The sequence below is a fragment of the Phacochoerus africanus genome, chromosome 11 (assembly GCF_016906955.1).
Source record: "Phacochoerus africanus isolate WHEZ1 chromosome 11, ROS_Pafr_v1, whole genome shotgun sequence".
In the NCBI taxonomy this organism is placed as follows: domain Eukaryota; kingdom Metazoa; phylum Chordata; class Mammalia; order Artiodactyla; family Suidae; genus Phacochoerus; species Phacochoerus africanus.
This window is the reverse complement of record NC_062554.1, coordinates 52,733,431-52,739,430: the sequence shown is the minus strand read 5'-3', so window position 1 is coordinate 52,739,430 and position 6,000 is coordinate 52,733,431. Positions and strand designations below refer to the sequence as shown.

General features: G+C 44.8%; 1 protein-coding gene across 2 annotated transcripts in view; it reads left to right on the top strand.

Annotated features, from left to right (window-relative positions):
• Positions 1-470: 470 nt before the first annotated feature.
• The window catches only part of CDON (cell adhesion associated, oncogene regulated), a 98,866-nt gene continuing 93,336 nt past the window's right edge, over positions 471-6,000 (top strand). The window contains exon 1 of one of the 2 annotated variants that reach the window (XM_047752823.1): positions 471-666. The gene's annotated coding sequence lies outside the window, so the exon portion shown is untranslated. Of the gene's footprint in view, positions 667-3,859; positions 3,947-6,000 lie in introns of those variants that run through there. The other variant, XM_047752825.1, reaches the window with a different exon arrangement.

The following is a 6,000-nucleotide window of genomic DNA, read 5'->3' as shown; positions in this document are numbered from 1 at the left end:
GAAAGTGAGTGCAGCCAGATGGAAAACTCTGGAAAATGCCAAGGCAGCTCATCTTCACTTTCCTAAACAAAGCAGAAACTATCCTCTTCTTTTCTGGGGGGGGGGTCTCTGGTAGAGCAAGCAGGAGTGGGACTGGGAGGAGGGCCTGCACAGAGCGCCCCCCCGTCACGTTGGTACGGCCCATCCCCCCGCCGCTGATCTGGCAGGCTGCGCGCGCACCCTCCGGCCGGGCGCGGGCCGTCGGGGAGCTGCGGCCTCCGCGGCCGGGTTCCCTCCTCTCGCTCCTCGCGTGCTCCTCGCTGGCCCAGCGCCCGCCGGGTTACGCGCCCGCGCGCCTGGGCGGGGAGGAGCGCGGCCGCGGGGGCGCGCCCCAGTGACTCCGCCCTCCCCCCCCTTCTTCTCAGCTTCCCTCCCCTGAATCCCGGGTGCCCGGCTCCCGCGGCTCCGTGTGAGGAGACCGGGATTCCGCGCCGCCCGCCCTCGCGTCCCCGCTCCGGCGTGCGAGGCGCCGCGCCCTCCCGGTGCCCTGCCTGGTGCATGGAGGGGCCCGTTCGGACAGCAGCCGCCGCCGTAGCCGCCGCCAGCGCGCGGGGGATGACCTGGGGGTGGCTCTCGGAGCCGGCTGCCGCGCAGGAGATCTGGGGGCTTAGCCAGCCCCGCTCAGAGGTGCGGGGGTGGGGCTCCCACCTAAGGGTCGGTGGGAGGGGTGGCCTGGGGACACCGGGCTTGGGAGCCACGAGGCTTGGGAGGTGGAGGTCAGAGAGTGGACGGCCAGCATGCCCCGGAGGTCGTGGGGGTCCAGGCTGCCTGCAGGGTCTGGGGAGGGCAGCTGACGGATGCGCAGCGGGGAGCTCAGGCGTCCCCAGTCCTCGGGGACTCTGAGCCTCCTCGTGGGAGGAGGCGGGGTGAGGTGTCAGTGACACTGTTAAATCTCTTTGACAATGATCCGCTGGGGCAGGTGAGATGCAGCACAGCGGGGAGCTTGGGGCGCCAGCATGTTTTCCCAAGGGAGCGGGGTCCCTCGCCTCTCTCAACCTCCATCCCCGCAGAGCGCCCTCCAGACACAGTGATTTATGGTTAGGGAGAATCAAGAGAAATTTCCTGCACAATGTATCTTTCTCTGCCTTCACAGACTCAGTGACTTCCCAGCCCCAGGGAGCGTATTTTTCCTTCTCCTCTGTAAAGCTTTCTGTGGATTGCATTATCATTTGCTAAATACACTGCAGCTCGCCATTTATTTCACTCCGCAGCTTCCAGACCTTTGTTGCATTCTCTCCACATCTAGGGATTTCAGTAATAAATCACTGAGGGGGATAGAGAGGCTCTCTCGCCCTTCCCTTCATTGTTCTCCCTAACCTCACCAAATCAGGTGGAAGGCTCTCCAAAGGAGCCTTCTATAGAATGCCTGCCTTTCCCAGTCCGGACTCCAGAGGGTGGCAGGTGCCTTAAGGGCAGGCTGTTATCCAGTTGAGATCTAGAATTTAGGGGAAGCTCATTAACAGAACCTCTGTGTCCTAATTTAGACACCTTGAGAAAGCAGAAGATTGGACTAAAAGTTAACATGAGATTTAGTCTCATACCAATGGCCAGTCAAAGAGGCCAGTTCTGATTCCATGCCTCACTGATGCTACAGCCCTTCAGACACCTCAGCTGACTTTTGGCATACTATGTCTGCTGGAGAGGATGGGGAGGGGGCTGGAGAATGAAATAGGTTTATCCTCAGAATAATTCTAAACGTTCTATTACATTTTATAGCTCATTTTTAGGGGTAATCTATTTTAGCTGAAAATGTGGGGGTAGTTCAACTTTTAGGAAGAGATGAAAGAAAACTCCAGAAAATTTCTGGAAAATTTAAATTAGTGCTTAACTAGAAAGCATTCTTAGGAACCCAGAGAGGCACCAGATACTGTAGTTTCTGTTTTGCACATGTGGAAATAAACTGCCTCATACTTTAAGTTATATGAGAAGAATGGGGAAAACCTGTTTCATTTTGTAAAGACGTGCCCTGGGTGTGTGTTTGGCAGTGTGTAGAGCAGAAACATTTATATTTCTATTAAAAAAACACACACACACAAGTGTGTATTGTTTAACTTTCATGCAAAAACTCGGATGTAGTATTTGGGAAATCTGTCTTTGTTTGAATAGTTTAGTCAACCAGGGAAATCAGTTACTATAGGTACTATGCTATTGTTTGTGTAGTAACTCACTTGGGATGCTTTGATTGATTGCCATGTTTCTCATCAACCTCCTCTTCTGTGGAAAGTACTTAAGCAGCTCTGACTCTCAAGCCGGGAAGTACAAAGAACCCTTAGGACTTGGAGCATACTGATCTAGCTCGTGTAGGTTGGCTTCTAAATCAGTCTTACTCCTTGCCTTCCTTGCAGGTGGTTTGACTTTGCAGGGAAGGAATTAAGTTCACTTTAAGATAGGACCCCTCCCTTCCCCGCCCCCCTACCTCCCCCCATCTGCAAGGTTTATATAAAGATAAAGGCTTTATGCTGGAGTAAGACCTTCTGTCATAGGACTGTGCTCTAAAGAGGTCAGGTAAAACTTCTTGATTGGTTCTTGTGCTTCCTTCTTATTTTTCCACTTTTGCCCTTACACTTTCATGACTTTCTAGATGATTTCATTTATGGTTTTGTCCACTTAGAAGTGGATGTATAATTATTCTTTTCTAGAAGTGTTTATTCTGTAGGCATTTAGACTAAAAATCGGTACTGCTTCTAGGTAAAATCCCGGAGAAATGATTTCAGGAATTAAACTTTATCTTAGTGAAATCAGACTGGAGGTAGGAAATGAAAAATAATTAAGTAGAAGATTTGTTATTTTTAACACATCGTTATGTCTCCATTGCCTTGTTATTAGCATCTGTCCTATGTAGGAGTGTAGCTAAGGCAACACAGCAGAAGAGGAGTTGTCTAGAGATAGTCTTTCTTTAGATATATTGTGATCTTTCTACTTGATAGAAACTAATTAGGTTAGAGAATTTGGAGTCTGGTTGCTAAATAGATTGCTTTGAAGGACTTGGTTGTACAGTGGATTTTGATTGGTACTTTTTTCAAGAAATTTTCTTAACTTGAATTAGAGAATGCTTTATTGTTTTAAATTAAATTTTTATATCATATGTTAACATTTCATTCATTTGTTAACAGTCCATTTATAGATTTGTGTTGCGTGCATGGTACTAGAGAGTGGGGAGGAGGGCTCTACTTGATTCTTTTCAGTTACAGTTAGAGGTGGTATGTGGAATATACTTAATGTCACTTTAAAAATATTGGATTACAACTAAATGAAAAACTCGTTTGTTGGTTTTTTTTTTTAAATTTTAATCCTTCAAGTTTTCCCTTATTGTTTGTGCTCTTTCCCCCATTGTCAGGCTTAAAACATACAGTATCATTGTCATCTGTCCCCTGAATAATGGTCTTGAGGTGATATTATTAATGTGGCTTTTTAAAATCAAACTAATTATACTTGCCTAAAAGGGCCACATGTGTGCGATTCTAGCTGCCTGGTGCCTTTTGAGAGCCCTGGAGACAGGCTAGTGAATAGAGCTGAAAATTCATTCTGTATTTGATTAAATGGAACAGACTTGCTGCTCCTTACCCCAGCAGGGGCGATGAGCTCTCTTGATCCCCGAAGCGGCTCCAAGACCCTGGGAATTCCATTAGCGAGCACCTGAGGAATTTCTGCCCTGCAGTGCCTTTTTTGTATGTGTGTATGTGTGTGTGTGGAGAGGGAGTAGAGCAGAGTGGGGATGAAGGGGGTGGCGGCGGGCAGGGGGCGGAGAGAGGCTACATTAGAAGACTCCATATGTTAGCAGATCTAAAATCAAGGCATACTTAACAGCTTATAAGAAAAAAGCCCAACCCAAAGGCAGATTGCCGGTCAGGACTTTCTTACCAGCAGGACCGTGGTGATGCGTCTTTACTCCCAAGTGAATGCCACTGTAAGTACAGAAAGTCACTTTTCTGCTTTTTCCCTCCGAAGCTCAAGCATATACACATTGCAGACTTGGTAAGTGCTCTCTGAATGATCTTTTGATAAATATGTAAAATTGCGTTGCAGTTTGGTCTTGCCTAGAAGGACTGCTTTATTGTTTTAATAACGTTTTCAACAGAGAGCAAAGTCAGACTTTTTTTCTGTGTTTTGTGGAGATGAAATGCTTGTTTGAATAGGCGTTTTTGAGTTTGCACTTTTGTTTTTGTATGACCTTTATTGTGTTTTCGTGACACTATTATTACAGAATTTAAATTCACTTAGGGTGTGTCTTTTTTTTCTGTTGTCTTTTGAAGAATACTTTGTTATTGTTAGAATTTTTTTAAGGCATCACTTTTCAGACTTGCCAGCGGCCACAAGTAAATGAAAGTATATCTACCAAAAATATTCTGTAAAATCTTTGGAGCAAAATTTGTGAAAACATCAATGTGTCTTCTCTCCTGCCCCTCCTCCCATGACCCCAAATACTTTCTGGATAAAAACATTTTTCAGAATATGAGTCCTGTTTGTTTCATGTGAACTTTTCAAGGAAGAACAGTTCTGATTCTCGGATGGTATAGTTAATTGATTTTCATCTTCCAAAAACAGTTAAAAATGAATGTGAATTCCAGTGTTTGTAGTTTTCAACTAGCGTAGAGTGCGGTAGCATATTTGATGGTTAATTTAATATATTTTGTTACTGATTAAAATCATGTTGTGTGTCACAGCTCACTCTATCCTATTACCATGTAGTTTTCTACCAAATTCTCCTCACCATACTAAGTGTTGAGAAAATAAAGAAGCATTTTAGAGAATTGTTTAATTCTCCCCCCTCCTTCATTCTGGGGTTGCCTTCCACAGGTATGGCCAAATTGAAAGGATTCTAGAATGAATGGGAGTAAACACTAAAGTTAGCCTGGGGCCTGTCCCGGTTTACAGTTGTTCAGGTACTTTGCTGTGTGATGTATTTTGATGGCCAGAGATAATTAAAAAACTATTCCAAAGCATATTTTGTTCTCCTGCCATATGGTTGGAAAGTGAGTTAAGACTTCAGTTCTTGGGAGCTCCCGTTGTGGCTCAGCAGGTTTAGAATCCAACTGGTATCCATGAGGATGTGGGTTCAATCCCTGGCCTCGCTCAGTGGGTTAAAGGATCCGGTGTTGCTGAAAGCTGCAGTATAGGTCACAGATGCAACCTGGATCTGGAGTTGCTGTGCCTGTGGTGTAGGCTAACAGCTGCAGCTCTGATTCAACCCCTGGCCTGGGAACTTCGATATACTATACATGAGGCCCCAAAAAGACAAAAAAAAAAAAGACTTCAGTTCTTGAGGACCAGTTATATACTTTCGACTGTAGAATTAAGAAACTGTGAAGTTCCTTACATCTTACTTGGGGGTGGGAGTGGGGGATGCACAGGTTATGTTATTGAACTTAGGTGTATTCTGCTTACATTTTGCTGCAGTATTTTTATATTGCCCTAACACAAACGGAGAATTAAAAAGCTAACATAAGGCTGCTTTTCAGCTATTCTTGTTGTAGACTAGCTCATCTCTTTTTATTTATGTGACCTGAGGCACTGCTCTTAACCTAAGCCTTGGTTTCCTCTTCCCTAAAATGGGGATAATAACAATAGTATTGGTTATCACTGTTGCAAGGATTATATGAGATAATGAAAGTGAAGCCCTTGACATAGAGTAAAACCTCTATGAATGTTAGCTGCTCCTCCTATAGTAACTCCTCCTATACATGTAACTCCTATACAAGTAACTCCTATACAAGTAACTCCTCCTATACAAGTAACTCCTCCTATACATGTCAGTCTGTTATTTTGATCCAAAAGTCATTTCTTTTGAAGAATAAATAATAAGGAATTCTCCGAAGTTAGTAAGTGTGGCCACATGTAATGGCCTTAGTTTCAGTATGCTACAGTTTTCTTCATTTTGTGATTGGAACTTAAAAGGCATGTGGAAACAATGTGTTGTTGCATTTTTTTCCCCATTGAGATAAAAATGTACACAAGTGTACA